This window comes from Equus przewalskii, chromosome 1, assembly GCF_037783145.1.
Source record: "Equus przewalskii isolate Varuska chromosome 1, EquPr2, whole genome shotgun sequence".
NCBI classification, from domain to species: Eukaryota; Metazoa; Chordata; class Mammalia; order Perissodactyla; family Equidae; genus Equus; species Equus przewalskii.
In genome coordinates, this window is record NC_091831.1 from 29403861 (window position 1) to 29422568 (window position 18708).

At 38.3% G+C, this 18708-nt stretch overlaps 1 long non-coding RNA gene across 2 annotated transcripts in view; it reads left to right on the forward strand.

The window, feature by feature from the left end:
• LOC139073632 (uncharacterized) overlaps positions 1-17717 on the forward strand; it is a 53715-nt gene extending 35998 nt beyond the window's left edge. The window contains exons 5-9 of one of the 2 annotated variants that reach the window (XR_011522575.1): positions 7169-7281; positions 8802-8941; positions 13887-14163; positions 14302-14431; positions 16931-17717. This is a non-coding gene — a long non-coding RNA (uncharacterized lncRNA). Of the gene's footprint in view, positions 1-7168; positions 7282-8801; positions 9881-13886; positions 14164-14301; positions 14432-16930 lie in introns of those variants that run through there. The other variant, XR_011522577.1, reaches the window with a different exon arrangement.
• Positions 17718-18708: the final 991 nt, after the last annotated feature.

An 18708-nucleotide genomic window follows, 5' to 3' on the forward strand; every position in this document is an offset into this window, starting at 1 on the left:
CACATAGAAAGTGTAAATGTATGTAAAGTATTCTTTTCTGATTTTTTCTTTACTATTTCTTTCCTTTTACTTTCTTTGGATTTATTATGTTTTCCTTTCTCTAACTTCTTAAGTCGCAAGCCATTTTGTTCTTACTTTTGGATCGCTTGCTCTGGGGGAAGCCAACTGCCATGTGGGGGGCACACTCAAGCATCCCTATAGTGATCATCTTCTCTTCAAAAGCGTTTAAGGTTATGACTTCCCTTCTAAGTACTGCTTTAGCTGTATCACATATGTGGTATATTTATGTCACTCAGTTCTAAGTATTTTTTAATTCTTAGAGAATATATACTTTGTAATGTTGTGTATCTTCCAGATGTGTCCATTAGGTAAAATTGTGAATTATGTTGTTCAGAATTGTTAAACCTTCCTGACAAATTGATTTTCTTTATCTCAAGTAGGACTTTTCGTCTTTAAGTTTATTTTGTCTGACGTTAGTATAGCTAAGCAAATTGCTGTTGTTGTTAGTGTCTGCCTGGCATATCTTTTTCCATAATTTTACTTTAAAATTTTCTGTGTCACTGTGTTTTATGTCTCTCTCGTAAACCTTATATAGATAGACTTACTTTTAATCAATCTGTCTTTACTTTAAATGTAATCCGTTTACATTTATTGTGATTTCTGACATAGTTGAATTTCCTGCTGCCATTTTTCTGGGTGATTTCTATTTGTCCCACCTCCCCTCTATGTATCTTTTTCTATCTTTCCCTGTCTTCTTTTAAAGTGATTGAATATTTTTTTCATTCCTTATTTCCCTCTAGTAAGTTGGAAGTTATATACTCTCTATGCTTTTAGTGTTTACTCGTGAAATTTTATTATCCATACCCAACTTTTCAAAGTCCAAAGTTAATCAGTGTCTTTACTCCACTCTAAACAATAAAAGACCTGTAGAAAACTTTGACTCCAATTATCTTCCTCCCAATTTATATGCTATTATTGTCATGCACTTTAATTCTATCTGGTTTTACCTAAACTCCACAAGACATTATCATTATAGTTTCATCTAGTCATTGCTTTTTTGGATTCACCCACATATCTACCACTTTCTTGGCTAATTATTTTATCTGTGATCTCAAGAAATAGATCATTTCCTTTACCTTAATTACAACATTTAGTGTGGTGTGGTGGCAAACTCTCTCAGTTTTTGTTTGAAATGTTTTTATTTCATTCTTGTTTTTGAAAGACAGTTTTACTGACTGTGTCATTCTAGGTTTATAGTTATTTTATTTGGTAATATTAAAGATATTATTGTTTTCTGGATTCCATTGTTCCTACTGAAATGTCAGCTTAAAGTCTAATAATTGTAACTTTGAAAGTAGTGACTTTCTTTCTGTTTGCTATTAAGATATTATTTTTGCTTTGAGCGTTCTACAGGTCCACTATGCTGTTTCTAAGGGTGGGTTTTTTTTTTTTTTACTTAACCTTCTAGTGATTTGTTGTTTCCTGAATCTGTGGTTTGATGCTTTTTATTAGTTCTAGAAAATTCTCAGCCATTTTTCTCTTCAAATATTGCATCTGGCCCATTCTCTCTCTCCTCTTCTTCTAGAATTATGATTGAGTCCATGTTAGTACTTTTTCACTGTACCCTCCCTTACCTCTCTTTTATCTTTCTTGTAGCTTTGTTTTCTGAACTGGATTTTGGGTAATTTCTTCACACTTTGTCTTCCAGTTCACTGACTGTCTTTCTTGGCTTCCAGTTTGCTTTTAAACTTATTCATTACATTTTAAATTTAAATTATTATATTTTTCATTTCAATAAATTCTATCTACTTATTTTACAATCTTTATTGTGATTGTTGTAGTCTCTTGAGCCTTACCCACCTTTTTTATTTCTTCTTTTATTTTTTAAAGTATATTAAAATATTTATTTTGAATTCTGTGATTGATAACCCAAATATCTAAACTCTCTGAATGGAGTTGAAAGTCTGTTTCTCATTCTGTTTTTTCTTTCTGGCTCTCATTCATAATACTTTGTTTTCTTATGTGTTTTATGATTTTTTACTGTGAGCTTATATTTCTTAGAAGTGTGTGTTTAGGAATTCTTTGAGGCCTAGTTAAAAGTGGGTCCTCCATAAAAGGATTTAGTTTTGCTTTTGTCAGGCATCTAGGAAACCTTTCAACACAGGGAAACTTTAAAATAAATTTTTGATTTTAGGTTTGTTGGACTACCTGAGTCTCGTGAATTCAGACTGTGAATCTATGAAATTCTCAGGTGAATTTTTCCATTTCTATGGTGTGAGACAGGAAAAATTTTCTTTCAGTCTGGAAAAAGGGCATCAATTTTTGTTTCTAGTTTACTTTTATGTGGAAGGTATAATCTTTTGGTAGTCCTGGCTTTCCGAAGGAAAGAGAGCTTTCTTGTTAGACTTCCCACCTTGGGAGGGCCCCAGGCCATGTATTCTTCTTCAATAACCCATTAAACCCTGAAAAACAAAATTCAAGTTTGTTTAAGTTTGTCAAATGCCTTCAGAGGAAAATCCGGCTTTATGCTCAACTTACCCTTTTGAGTTATTGCTTTCACCTATTTAACTATTGTTTTGGCCTCAGAGTGTTCCTTATTATCTTGTCAGCTCATCAAATTCATTCAAAAAGATTTTTTCAAAAATATTTTATCCAGGAGCTGGCCCCGTGGCTGAGTGGTTAAGTTCGTGCGCTTCGCTGCAGGCGGCCTAGTGTTTCATTGGTTCGAATCCTGGGCGCGGACATGGCACTGCTCATCAAACCACACTGAGGCAGCGTCCCACATGCCACAGCTAGAAGGACCCACAACGAAGAATATACAACTATGTACGGGGGTGCTTTGGGGAGAAAAAGGAAAAGAAAATTTTTTTTTTTTAAATTTTATCCAGGATCCAGCCCCGTGGCTGAGTGGTTAAGTTCACATGCTCCGCTTCGATGGCCCAGGGTTTTACCAGTTTGAATCCTGGGTGCAAACATGGCACTGCTTGTCAGACCACGTTGAGGTGGCGTCCCACATGCCACAACTAGAAGGATCCACAACTAAAATATACAACTATGTACTGGGGGACTTTGGGGACAAAAAGGAAAAAATAAAACCTTTAAAATATATATATATATATATTTTATATATATATATATTTTATCCAGCATATTTAGATTTTTTTCAATGTAAGAGTTGCTCAGGATATTAGTCTGCCATGCTAATAGAAGTGGAAGTTCTGGATCAAGCTTCTTAATTGTATTACGCAAATTTTTTGTTCTTCTGTGCGTGAGTTTATTATTCCTTTATTTTTAAAATAGATTTTCTATTTTAGAACAGTTTTGGATTTACATTAAAAAATGATTATTTAGAGGGTTCTCATACACCCCCACACTTAGTTTTCTCTATTATTATCATCTTACATTAGTGTGGTTTATATTACATTTGTTACAATTAACCAATCAATACTGACATATTATTATTAGCTAAAGTTTACACATTATTCATATTTCCTTAGTTTTTACCTAATGTCTTTTTTCTGTTCCACAATCCCATTCAGGATACCACATTATGTTTAGTCATCATGTCTCCTTAGGCTTCTCTTGGCTGTAATAGTTTCTTAGACTTTCCTTGTTTTTGATGACCTTGAGAAGTATTGGTCAGGATTTTATATAATGTCGCTCATGTGGCAATCATCTGATATTTTTCTCATCATCAGACTGGAGTTGTGGGTTTTGGGAAGAAGACCACAGAGATAAAGTGCCATTTTCATCACATATTAAGAATACATACTATTAATGTAACTCATCACTGTTGTGTCGACCTTGACCACCTGGCTGAGGTACTGTTTGCTGGTAGTATTTGTGTTCAACTGTAAGGTTACTCTGTTTTTCCCCCTTTCCGTGGTACAATCTTTGGAAAGAAGTCACTATGTGCAGCCCATATTTAAGGAGCGGGGAGCTATCTTTCACTTCCTCGAGGGTGGAGTAGCTACATAAATTATTCGAGATTCTTCTAGATGAGAGATTTGTCTCCTTTCACTTATTTATTTATTCATTTCATTTATTCATTTCATCTATTCATTTATTTGTTTCACATTTTATTTATATCAGTAAGATTCATAGATATTTATTTTATACCTTGAGTTATAATTCACTATGGCTTTGTTTATTTTCTTGTTCAAATTGTTCCAGCTTTGGCCGTTGAACCTCTCTCAGTTGGCTCTTGTGTCCCTTTGGCACGCCTCCGTCACGTGGGTCTATTGTTTATCGCTTTTGTTTTTGTTCTTGAGCACTTCCTTACTTTCTGGCAGTACAAAATGTTCCAGGCTTAATGTTGTACATTTCCTGCCCTAGTCTTAGGATCAGCCATTTCTCTAAGGGTCCCTCCTTCTTTTTACTGGAGGATGGGTACTAGAACAAAGATCTGGGTGCTGAGTGTGCTCGCTGCTGTTGGAGTCTCATTGCTTCTAGGCCCTCTCAGCTTATAGAATAAGGAAACATATGTGTGTATACTGACCCACGTATACATACATATCTATAAATATTTAATGCATTTAACCACCTGTATCTATATTAAGCTAGACATGAATTCATACTGCTGCTATGTATTCTTAACTTACTTAGTCTATGAATTTCTTAGAGAAGTATGTTAAAGTCTCTCATAACGATCATGCAGTTTTTAATTTTTCCTTGCATTTCTGTCTTTTTTTCTTCATAAATTCTGAAGCTGTGAGTTATGTGCATAAAATTTTGTGATAGTCATATCTTCTTAATGATTTGAACTTCTATTAATGTGAAATATCTCTTTCTATCTCATTTAATGATTTTAGCCTTAAAATCTATTTTCACCTTATATTAGTACATTTCAAATTTCTTTTTTTAGTGACCATATGCTTGGTATTTTTTTTCTTATTTCTGTTTTCCTATTTTTTTTCATCTTTTTTTAGGCATGTATATTGTGAATAGTATTTGGCTATGAATTAGAGTTTTTATTTTTAACATGATCTGAAAGTCTTTCATTTCATATAGGGATTTAATTCACTCACTTTTTTTGTCATTACTGATATGTTTAGATGTATCCACCTACCTTATGTTATCTCATCCACTTATGAATTCTTGTTGTATTATCATCATCATCATTATCACTCCTTTCATAAGTTGGCTCCATGTTTCCTCTTTAGTTGTTTAGAAGTTATGTATCTTAATCCTATTCTTTAGTGATTACTTTTTTTTCCTGCTTTTTCTCCCCAAGTCCCCCCAGTATATAGTTGTATATTTTCGTTGTGAGTCCTTCTAGTTGTGGCATGTGGGATGCTGCCTCAGCATGGCCTAATGAGCGGTGCCATGTCCGCGCCCAGGATCCGAACCGGCGAAACCCTGGGCCGCCAAAGCAGAGTGCGCGAACTTCATCACTCGGCCACAGGGGCAGCCCCTTTAGTGATTACTCTTAAATTTTAAACTGGTATATTTAATTTATACTTTTCTATTGACAGCTAAGGTTAATAAGTATCTGTATCCTTTCCCCAAACAAGATAATAACCTTAGCGTGTTTTTATTTCCCTCCCCACGTCAACCATCTCTCTGTACTCTTGGCTGTTTTTTTTTTTTTTTCAGAATGTTCTTTTTTTTAATTTAATTTAATTTTTTTTGAGGAAGATCAGCCCTGAGCTAACATCTGCTTCCAATCCTCCTCTTTTTGCTGAGGAAGACTGGCCCTGAGCTAACATCCGTGCCCATCTTCCTCTACTTTATATGTGGGACGCCTGCCACAGCATGGCGTGCCAAGCAGTGCCACATCCTCACCCCGGATCTAAACCACTGAACCCTGGGCCACCAAAGTGGAATGTGTGAACTTAACTGCTGCGCTACTGGGCTGGACCTTAGCTGTTTTTTATCTTTGCAAATCACCCTAACAGTTCTCACAGATTAGTGATACTCTTTCTTCTTTCCTAATGCTAACATGGATTTATTCTCTCTCCCCACCACCATCGCTTTATGAGGTTTTACAAGTGTCAGCTTTAATTCTTGCAAATTAAGTTGGGACTCGTGCTATATCTTTAGGTGAGTACTGTTCTCTCTCAATAGACTATGTGTCTAACTTTTTGTCTTGCTCTTATACGCTAGGATAGGGTATTCACCCTTTGTGTCTTCCGCTTACTTCCCAGTAGGATGGTCATTCACCCGTAGACTGTGAGAAAATTGGTGAACACACCTCAAGAGATGATGGTTTTTCGTTTGCTCATCATGTCTTCTGTTCCTCTCTGGCCATATCCTGGAACTGATATTTCTATGTTCATTTGTCTACATTCACTCAGGGACTTATGAGTAGCTCTTGTGCTGAACACTTTTGGTTGCCTTTTTTCCCATATGCGAGTTTACCTGGTCCCAGAGAGCTACACAAGCGCAGATGGCTGCTGCCATCATCACACCTGGTGTCTCAATATACTCTGATCCACCAGTTATCCTGAATCAAGTGTGAAAAAGTCCTTTAGTTCAGACAAGACCAAGTCCTTAAATAGTAAGAAAATAAACAGAAAAACTTAAAAAAAAATTAGAGGAGTTAAAACATAAAATCTGAAACCGCAAAAATAATTTAGAGAACATAGAATTCGTAGTAGTAACTAACACGTCTTGAGCAATTCCTATAATCCGATAGAGGGGCACACGTGAGTTAAATTGTCTAATTCTCACAGCTCCACGAGGGAGGCAGGATTCTCGTTGCACTCGCTTCCAGGTGAAGAAGCTGAGGCTTAGAACGGCAAGGTCAGGTGCCCAGGTTTACACAGTGGGTAAGTGGCAAGCCAGGATTTGAACCTAGGTGTGCCTGACTCCAGAGCTTGTCATTTTAACCTCAGTGCCTATACTGTCTAACTAAACCAAATGCCACTCACAGAGAGCCTTGGCCAGTGCCGTTTAGAGGACCCGCAGTTCTGTTTACTTTGTCCTCATCTTAGCTTTGAGGAGATTTACCCCCCCAGTCCACTTTTAGTCTTAATAACTTCTCACCAAAGTGGGCTTTAACTGCTATTCTTTCAACTTTCCTCTGGGTCGTCGGAATTTCAGACCTTGTGCCTGTAACATGCTTTGCATGGAGTGGCCAAAACACAGGTGGGTCAGTCACGTTCAGGAGCTTTTCTAGGAGCTGCACCCTTTAGCTCTTTCATAATTTCTTCTTGTTTGAACCTAGAGATTCTTGAGAAAGTCCAAGCATTTTCACCAAAGGCTGTTATGAAAACACGTGTGGAACCTATAGAAAAAGAGAGGAAGGCAGAGGTGGAGTGATGTAAGGCTTACTCTAAGGTAAGTACTTATAAGCTGACGTTTCCTTCTGTAAGCATTATTTCAAGCCGTAATATTTGTGTTCAATATTGGGCTCACAAATGAAACGAGTCAGAGAAGCTCAACAAGGATCAGAAGAGCACAATACTATTAGGAAGTGTGGGAAATAGAACCAGTAACAATTTATCACCAACTATAAAAAGGCAATTTAACGATTCCATTGAGGACCAAATGAGAAGAGACAGCAATTGCTTTAGGAAAGATTTTGGCTGGATGTTAGGAGGACTCTTCTGACAACTAAAAGTTATTGGATGCTAGAATTCATTTTCAGAAAAATGGTGGACTCTTCTCTGGAGATACTTAAGGAGAGAACAGGCTGTTCTCCTTTCAGACTGCTTGAAGGTAGTTCATTCATTCATTCAACACATATTTAACGAGTGCCTGTGATATGCTAGACGGTCTTCTATTCACAAAGGATACAGCTGTGAGGAAGACAGAAACTAACTCTTGTCGTCATGAAATTTACATTACAGAGGTGGTGGTGAAAATAGATAAATGAACAAATGACAAAATAATTTCAGATACCACATGCCAAGAAACAGGATAATAGGAAGTGACTAGAGGCCTACAATCTAAAGATTGTATGCTCATGGAAGGCATTTACGAGAAGATGATATGTGAGATAGACCTGAAAGATAGGAAGGGGCCATCTGGATAGCTATAGGGAAGAGCATTCCAGTGAAAGGAGCAGTACATGCAAAGGGCCAAATTAGGAACAAGGAACAAGTTAGGCAGGTTTCCAGAACCGAAAATAGACTTACATGGCTGAAGCGTAGTGAGCAAAGAGGGAAGAGTAGTTGGAGAAAATCAAAGGGTAGAATAAACTAGATCCGAGAGAGGCTTCGAGATGTTGGGATTTTCTCCTAAGAGCAATGGGAAGCCATAAGAGGGTTTGAAGCAGGAAAATATCATGGTATGTTTTATATTTTAGAAAAATGTATTCTGGTTGCTGTGTGGAGATGCATTAGCAGGGGGTGGAATAGAAGCGGGGAGAACCGTTTAGGAGGCTGCTGTGGTGGTCCCGGTGAGAGATACCAGTGGTTCGGCCAAGGGTGGTAGCAGTGGATGTAAAGACAAGAGGACAGATCAGAAGATTTTCTCCAGTACTTTGGTCCTATGATTTTCCGAAGAAATTATATTTCTATTGTTTCCAAAAGAAAAATAATGCAGACATGCAAAAGTCATGAACATTTCATTTTTGGTGCCTATGATTTCACAATGACTTTACACTTAAACGTTGTTTGGGATAGGAAAGGCATTCTTTGAAATGAGAACACTAATGAAATCAGTGTCATGCTGGTGCTATGGAATGGCCTTGATGGAGATGCATTCTCTGCTTTGTACACCGATAATGGCTCTTTTCTCCTTGTGGATCCCCTGAAGTCACACCATACTTATGGGATATAAGGCTAGAAAGATAAGTTACAACAGATCAGGCAGAGCCTTGTGAGAGGCTAAGGACACCATGTTTTATTTTGTAGGTCGAGTCATTGAAGGTTTTTCTGAACAGAGGAATCACATGATTAAAAATTTTTATTAAAAAATGTTAATTTGGAAAAAATGGATCAAAGAGGAGAGCTCCTGGAAACAGGGAAATCATGAGACTCTTGCAATTGTCCAGGTAAGAAGTAACAAGTATTTAGACTAGAATAGAGATAAAGGAATTGGAAAGAAAGGGACTGATGAAGTGAGAAACATTTTGGAGGCTGACTCAACCGACAGAATTTACAGATGGAACTGATGGAGTTAGTAAGTGGAGTAGAAGAAATAGTCAAAGGTTGTTTCTGAGATTTCAAATCTGGATGACTGGGATGCTGTCAAGAGAAAGTGGAATACAGAAGAGGAGATGGTTCAGGGCAAGAGGAAAGAGGATAGATCTGTTGCACAATAATGTGAATATACTTAACGCTGCTGAACTGTACACTTAAAAATGGTTAAAATTTTATTTTATGAGTTTTTTACCACAATTTTTTAAAAAAAGAAATAGGATACAGGAGGGTAATAAAGGCAAGCTAATCTGTATCAGCGACAGCAATCTGCTAAAGGACAGGCTGGAGAGAAGGATGCCTTAGTTTGGTGAATTGTAGGGCAAGTCAAGGAGACAGATGGCAACCATTCAGCTTAAGTCTGCAAGAATGAAACGATGTCTAGCGACCACATGAGCCTCAAAGCCAGCCCTCCAAGAAACTCTCTGGGATTTTATTTTTCTCTGGACTCCTGAAGAAGTATGTTTCATATTTTTAAAAAATGAGTACCAAGTCATACACAAAATTGTTCCCACCCATCTGCTTATACCTCTGCTAATGTGCTAGGAGGGGAGTGATGAAATTACACCTCACCGATGGATCTAAAAGGCTTCCTGCCTGAGACCATTGTCTTTACTGTTTACCCACCTAGGTTTCCCGAGCACCAGCTGGAAGGGTTCCCTGTGCGGGTGTTTTATTGGGGCGTTTGCCACCAGGCACGATTATCTGTTCGTCATCAGTCATTCCCTACTCTCTCTTTTTTTTTTCACCTTTATTGAGGCATAATTGACAAATAAAATTGTAATATATTTAAACTGTGCATTCTGATGATTTGATATATGTATACATTGTGAAAGGCTTCCTCCCATTTAGTTAACTAAAACATCCATCGCCTCGAACACATATTTATCATTTTTTCTTTCTTTGGTGAGAACATTTAAGTTCTACTCTCTGGCAAATTTCAATTATACAATACAGTGTTGTCAACTTCCACCCCTCCACAGCTTCCCATCCCATTTCCAAACAACCACTGATCTGGCTTCTATCACTATAGATTAATTTGGACTTTCTAGAATTTTATATAAATGGAACCACACAGTATGTACTCTTTTTGTCTGGGTTATTTCATTCAGTATAATGTTTTTTGAGATTCTTCCAAGTTGTTCATTTATCAACGGTTCATTTCTTTTTATTGAGGAGTAGTATTCCATTGTATGAATTTCGTTTGCCCATTTACCTGTTGATGGTCTTATGGATTGTTTCCAGTTTTTAGCCATTACAAAAGGAGATGCTATGAACATTTGGTACAAGTCTTTGAATGGACATATCCTTTCATTTATTTTGGGTAAACATTTAGAAATGGAGTGGCTAATTAATAGTGGATGTGTGCATAACACTTTAAGAAATTGCAAGCACATATCAATGGAGATTGGATTGGTGGTTACCATAGGGGATGTGGGGGGGAGGGCAAAAGGGGTGATTAGGCTCACATGTGAGGGGATGGACTATAATTAGTTTTTGTGTGGTGAACATGATGTAATCTACACAGAATTTGAAATATATTACGATGTATATCCAAAAGCTATATAATGTTATAATCCAATGTTACTGCAATTAAAAAAAGAAATTACAAACTTTTCCAAAATGATTATATTATTTTACGTTTCTATCAGCAGTGTAACATTTTACATTTCTTGCGGCCGTCTGGAACACCAACGACACCAAATGCTGATGCAGACGTGGCGCAACAGGAGCTCTCATTCATCGCTGGTGGGAATGCAAAGTGGCACAGCCACTTTGAAGACAATTTAGCAGTTTCTTACAAAACTAAACGTACTCTACCATACGATCCAGCAATCATGCTCCTTGGTATACCCAAAGGAGTTGAAAACTTATGTCCACACAAAAACCTGCACACAGATCTTTATAGCAGCTTTACTCATAATTGCCAAAACTTGGAAGCAACCAAGATGTCCTTCACTAGGCAAACGGATAAATAAACTGTGATACATCCATACGGTGAAATAGTATTCAGTGTTAAAAAGAAATGAGCTATCAAGCCATGAAAAGACATGGAGGAAGCTTAAATGAATATTATTAATTGAAAGAAGCCTGTCCAAAAAGGTTACATACTGTATGCTTCTGACTATATGACATTCTGGAAAAGGCAAAACCAGAGACTAAAATCAGTGGTTGCCAAGGCTTAGGAGGGAGGGATGAATAGATGGAGCATAGAGGATTTTTAGGGCAGTGAAACCACTCTACACATTACCATAATGATGGACACATGTCATTGTACATTTGTCCAAACCCGTAGAATGTACAACCCTCAGAATGAACCCTCCTGTAAAGAATGGACTTTGAGTGATTATGATGTGTTAATGTATGGTCATCAGTTGTGACAAATGTACCACTCTGGTGGGGGATGTTGATAATGGGAGACACTATGCATGTGTGGGCACAGGGGCTATGTGAGAACTCTCTATACCTTCCTTGTAATTTTGTTGTGAACCTAAAACCGCTCTCAAAAAATTGTCTTTAAAAAAATCATTTTTAAAAAAGCTAGAAGACAGCCCATCCTGGGGTTAGAAATAGACATGGGCAGAGAGAGATTTCCCACAAGGCTAAATTAGGGTCCCTTGAACTGCCATATGTTTTTTTAAAAATTTACAAAAATAAGACATTTTGTATTCTTTTTCTTAAGGAGGACTGCCCAAATTGTGTACGTTATAGGACCCATAAAATCTGCATCCATCTGAGATGTATAGGATCCATGTTACTCTCTTCATCCTGAGCGTTCTTTTTGAAACTAGCTAAAATAGACCTTTCCCGGGAAAGAGGGATGTGGGTTCTAATCAGTGAAGAACTCCAAGATCATTGAGTGAACTTTTAATCTTGTACTAAAAAGTTTAAACATTTTTCTTCCCAATATAGTCGAGATTTCTCCCAACAATGAGAGTATAGACCTCTCATTATCTGTTAGTTGGGATGTTCTTATTTTATCTTCAATATTTGCATTTTTCTCTTTAATCTCATTTATTTCTTTTGGTTTTTAAATTTTCCCTCTTTTTTTTTTAAGATTTTATTTTATTTTTTCCTTTTATTTTATTTCTTCCTTATAATACGTTTTATTGGATTGAACCTTGATACTTTTCTGTTTCCCGGTACATAGTTGAATATTCTTTGTTGTGGGTCCTTCTAGTTGTGGCATGTGGGATGCTTAACCACTCCGCCACGGGGCCAGCCCCAAAATTTTCCCTCTTTTTCCCCTTCTATTTCTCTTGAGGCATTACCTGTTGTGTTTATTTAGTCTTTATTCTGAATTTTTAAAATTTTATTTTTGAATTTTTTCAAAAATCTCTGAATTTTTCCTTTTATTTCTAACTCTTTCATGAGTTCTGTCACTTTATTTCTGAGTTTTTCTATTTCTGATTTCTACTATTCTTTTATGCCTTATATCATTTGAAAATGTTTTTTCAGTTTGTCCTGAAGCAGAGTATAATGTTTTAATCTGTTTGTGGAATGCTTTAATTGTCTGTAAAAACGTTACTCTGCTTCTCAGTCTCTTTTTCCTTATAATACGTTTTATTGGATTGAACCTTGATACTTTTCTGTTACTTATTTTTATGTAATGTTGGTTTTCCTGAAACTTTAGGAGATGTGAGAGTAGTGTTTAAAAATACGGTGGCTTGCTTTCTGCAATTTCCCGATATTGTTCTCTTCCCTCACTTATCTGGACCGCCTCTTCCTTTGCCTCTATTACCCCAATCTGCTTAATTTTGATCCTACGCCCAGAGGCTTCTTCTCAGTGTGTGGCCACGTCCTGGAACGGAGCCCTGGCTGATCAGTTTCCAGAGTGTATAAGGGCTAGATTGTGCTGGCCACTTCAGACTGTACCGTGGGCCCTGGGCACTCAGCCACTGAGAAGATTAGGCGAAACTCCTCCAGTTTTACTTCTTGTTCTCAGATTAACTCTTCTCACTTTCCTCTTGGCTCTTTTGGGGTTTTCCAGTTTGCAGTTCTGTCAGGTGTCCTGCCTCTTCCTCTGCTTTCTCCCGCACAGATGCTGCAAGTATGTAGACGCCGTGATTTGCTCTCACCTGCTTGTATTGGGCTTCGTTGGGATATCTTGTCATCTGGTTTTGCAAATGTAGTCCCTGGATTTTGATTTTGCTATCTGTTGCTCTCTCAGTTTTTATGTGGGGATTTGGAGAGATTAAATAACTATGCCATCACCACTGTCATTTATCTAATATCTGTATTTTATTTTTGAAAAAAATGTATAAAAATGATACATTCTCGTTGTTTAAAAAAATTCAGATAGCTAAGATAAAAAGGAAAATCCCCAGTCCCATCCTCCAGAGATTTACTTTTAAGAGCCAGGTATATATCTTTCTCAACATTTTTCTACCTTTCCCTATATATTTAATTTTTTTCTATCACTTTACTATCTACATTTTTCCTGCAATTTGGTTTTTCCACTTAACAATACATTGGGGACATCTTTAAGGACTAATAGTCTGATAGTTCTTGTTATGGATCACCACTACCAGGTGGATAGTTCTCTTAGGAAGGATAGAAACTCCTTCTAGTTGCTTTGAAAATAAACATTTAAATAAGGTTAAGGCCCATGACAAAATGATTGATGGTATTTGTCTGCAGTTTGAGAGGTCTTGGTACTCAGGACCACTGGGCAAAAACCTCCTCCGTGAATGCCGGGCTGCTTTGCACTAAGAAAATTCCGTTCGAGATAACAATCCAGGCTGACGTAACCCTCTGAGCTGGGTGTTCTCAATGCCGTTCTTCCTTTTCTCCAACTAGGTATGAGATTCATATGAGATTGGGTTGGTATGAGATTGGCCAAAGAAGAAGAAGACTGTTGACTTCCTCTTATGAGGCTGGGACATGGCACGGTAACCAGGGCATTCCCAAAGCGAGGCTGTACTCTGCTACTGATCAGTAACATTGATCAAGTCATTTCACCTCTCTGGACTCAAGACAAACTTTATTTGTCTATCAAGGTGGTTCAAAATGCATTATAAATTAAATTTAAAAAGAAAAGAAGATATGTAGGTCGTGCATTGTCCAGTTTCACTTGGTAAGTATCACTCTGTTTTTATCTTCTGTCCCGCCCCTTCATACATGTGCGTGATCTGCTTGGCCGTTGAAAGCTTCTGAGGTTGATACCCTGGGACTGGGTAATTTTTCAGGCCATGTTTCTTAACGTGTGTTGTAGGGGTTTGTTAAAGTGAAAGTTCCTGAATTTTACTTAATCGGAATCCTGCAGAGCAGCCTAGGAAACTGCATCTTCAGTTTGTGCTCCTGACGATTCTATTGTTCACCCAAGTTTGAAAACGCCTGCTGAGGTAAGTTCCAACTATATCATTCCAACATTAGACAGAGAGAGAATGGAGGGGAAGAGAATTAAGGACCGATAAGTATATTTATTTTCTCCACCTGCTGCGGTTCTGGGGCGAGAAGGACTTCCTTCTTTACGGATCATCGGAGGCAAGGCAAAGCTGTTCTCCGCAAAGCAGGGCCGTAGGACACAGGCAGACTGTGTACATAGAGAGTCATCAGATTACGTGGGTGCTTGAGAGAAGTTCTAGAAATCGAGGTAGGAGAAAAAGAGACAAGGCTAATGCTACTCCTATTAATAAATGACATCTATTGATCATCAGGTGCCAGGCAGAGTGCTAAGGACTTTATCTCATTTGTACCTTATGATAACCTTCAGAGGCAGGTATGATTATCTTCTATTATAAATAAAGGTTCAGAAAGGTTTGGTAACTTTTTTAATGTCCCATAATTGATGAGTTGTTGAGTTGGGATTCAAGCCTAGCTCTGAGCGATGTCGAAGATTGCCAGATCCCCATGTTCCCCAACTAGGGTGATGAGTACACGGAAGGGAGACAGCGGGGTCTGCTACTGCGGAATTCCAAATCTGTTGGGTCACAAAGTCTTTTCCCAAAACGGACAGGAGAAAACACTGAACAGAGGTCTGTTAAATAAGCTCCTAAAGGATATAGATGGGCTTACTCAGTAAAATGTGCTATTTCCTAGAGAACAGAATAAATTCTCACTACGTTCACTGTTATGGAATTGAGAAATGGAAGTTGATTTTGCCAAGTCCTGCAAGGACTCAGTCCCCTTAAAATATTTTTTTTTTTCCTTCCAAATCTTGTAGAAGCAAAATGCCAATGATCTTCAGGAGAGCTTTTTTAAAAGATAGATAACTGAGTCTCTCCCTAAATTTACAAATCAGAGTTTCCTGGGAGTGGAATCTGGGAATCTGTATCTAAAAGAGTTTCCCTGGTGATTCTGTTGGTCAGCCAGGCTTGAGAAGGATTGGATTAAATGATCCCAAATGAATTACTTGGCCTAGGGGGATAACTTCCCTAATGGAAATGGGTCTGATTTGGGGAGCTTAGGGAAGCCCTATCTGGCAGAAAATCCAGCTTTCTTCCTTAACTTCTCCCTCCTTCTAATTCCCTTGCGCCCCCTCCCTATACCGTCCCCTCTCTGTCACCGTGGACACAGTGACATCCCGTCCTAACTGGTTGTAAAAATAGCATTTAGAACAGCAGCGCCACATTGTGGAGAGAAACAGTGTAGAGCTACAAAAAGCCCAGGACGGGTTCCTGACAGATCACCGGGGCTGCAGTGGCTGCTTTGTCCTGCAGAGTGCGCCACTTCCTTACATTTATAGGTTGAGGCAGCAGCTGCCTGATACTTGGATGATCTCAGTAAACAGCAAAAACCTCTATGTTGTGAAACTAGAATAAACTGGCGAAGACACTAAGTGCTTAGGCATGCACAAGCCTTCTGCTGAGGGTAAAAGCCAATCCTTATGACAGTCTTGGTCAGGGTAAGACTACGGAGGTCCCCAGGTCAAGGTGTGACTTTACAAAGACGTATCTAGCTGGGGTAGTAACTGCCCTCAGGGAAGTCTTGGAGTTACTTTTTTATATGGTACTCATGAGTCAGGTGTTAATTCATAGATCTGGCCTCTTGTGTGCTGTTATTTCTACCCAATGACCCATTGGTTTATGTTGGTGGAGCAGGTTGCGTCACTGTAGTGTTGTGATTATACATCTTTGGATTGATTCCCACCTGGCTAAGTATCTCTCTGTCTCTGTCTCTCTCTCTCTGACACATATACACACACATGTACACTCTCATACTCACACTTTTCTGATATTTGTTCCTGGACACCTTTTTCAATGGTCTGATCACACTTAGTGATCCAGCTAAATTAATACAGCTAGAAAGAAGAGGTATTAAAATTTACATAAACCCACCAGTTTACCTGGTTGCATTCTCTTCTTGTTTTCTGATAGTTGCACATAGGCCCCAAAACTGGGAGGTGGCACTGAGAAGGGTGCATACACTTCAGATTAGCATAAGATTTCCTGGCAGACGGTTGCATGGCTTTGCTTCTCAGCTTTTTTTTTTTTTTTAAGTTTGGCACCTGAGCTAACAGCTGTTGCCAATCTTTTTTTTTTTTTTTGCTTTATCTCCCCAAATTCCCCCTGGTACATAGTTGTATATCTTAGTTGCAGGTCCTTCTAGTTGTGGCATATGGGACGCCACCTCAATGTGGCCTGATGAGTGGTGCCATGTCCCCGCCCAGGATCCGAACTAGCGAAACCCTGGGCCACCACAGCGGAGCGCGCGAACTTAACCACTAGGCCACGGGGCCAGCCCCTGCTTCTCAGCTTTGAGTTTTCTAGCTGCCTGGTTTTCTGAACTCTAGAGTCACCCTGGTCATCAGGATCACATGGTAGTGTGATGGTTTTCTCATGGTTTTGTTTGCTCTGCTGTTTGCCGTCTCGCTAAGTATCCTGTAAACCCTTTCTTTGCAGGCTCCAAACCTGGAGGCCTCTTACATCACTCCAACACTCACCTTGCACATTGTTGGACGTGCACCGCTTGCTCAATACGAATGTTTAGGTTGAATAATGTGGAAACGTGTTTCAAAAGAGTGAGAAGTAAAGGAGAGCCAGGAGAGCGGATAGGATAAAAAATAATGCTTCTAAAAGACTGACTTAACTGACCAGTGGAAGGATGCAGCTGAGAAAGGAGAATGGAAGAGAAGTTCTAATCAAAGGTCACGTGAAGGGAGGAAATTAAAGTCTAGTTTTTTAAAAAAAAAATAGAAATGTTATTGTGGATGATAATAACTTCTGAGGAGATATTCATTGTCAATACAGAAAGAAATAAAATTTCCTCTCTGATTGAAGATAAAAATGAATGGTACAAGGGGTATCCTGTGAAAGAAAGGTGTAATCTTAGAAGGAGTTCAGACTGATGAATGTGTCTATAGATTTTATATAATAGGCCAACCTCAACATTCTCCCTGAATGTCACAATCAAATATTGAATACCTAAACCATTTTTACGTTTTGCTTTATTATTCTGTAGAGTTGAGCCAGTTTGTGTTCACTAAGATTTCAAAGAGTTCTGCTTTAGCTTTAGCTTCTCAGATACACTGAATTAAAGAGGAATACAGCCCAGCCTCTCAGACGCTCAGTCTCATCAGTGAGGTACCTTTTCCAGAGACCCTTGTTTAGCATATTTTAATGCTTATAGATATTTAGAATTTAGAAAAGATTAAGATTTGTTGAAATAAACACATACTTGGAAAATAGAGGTTTTATTTCTTATTTTTTTAGTTGCTTTTTAATTGCACATATACTTGATACAATACATCTGGAGTGTTTTAAAGCAAAACTCAGAATTTTTTTTTTTAGATTTTTTTTCCCTTTTTCTCCCCAAAGTTCCACGGTACATAGTTGTGTATTTTTAGTTGTGGGTCCTTCTAGTCATGGCATGTGGGACCCCGCCTCAGCATGGCTTGATGAGTGGTGCCATGTCCACGCCCAGGATTTGAACTTGCAAAACCCTGGGCCGCCAAAGCAGAGCGAGAGAACCCAACCACTCAGCCACAGGGCGGCCCCAAAACTCAGAATTTTAGCACTTCATTCCTATTTCTTCCTTCTTTCCTTCCTTTCTTTCTTTCCAATGGAAGAGAGCGGGAGTGCATGTTCTTCCTTCCTAACCAGGCCATTGACAAATGACTGTTTTATCCCTGCCTCTTTACTAAACATGTTCTCAAACCCCAGCGCGTACCTCTTTAACTGTCTTCTAAGCTTGCCTCTAGTCTCCCTAAAATGTCCTGCTCTCCATTTATGTGGTGACAGTCAAGAAATAATGTACAACTGAAATCTCACATTGATGTGAACCATTATGATCTCAATAATAATAATAAAAAAAAGGTCCTGCTCTCTTGAGTACCTATCACTTTAAATGTCTTCCGTCTGCCAGCTGTCTCCTCTACCTTGAGCACCTATCCCTTTAAATGTCTACCTTATCCTGGGCCTTGGCCTCTTTATTTTTTAAAAAATAAAACTCAGAATTTTATCACTTCATTTATGTCTCTTTCTTATTTAAATATTTGCTTTTTCTTTCTCTGTGGTAGCATTTCATATTGTTTGAAGGAGAAATAATCCATTGATTTTAGTGGGTATAAATGTGAAATGGCTGGGCTCTGGATCAATGATTTGGTCATGGTTGTAAAGGAGAATAAATAAGTCTAAAAACAGTAAAACCATGGAATAGAGCACACCGGATAATTGGGTTT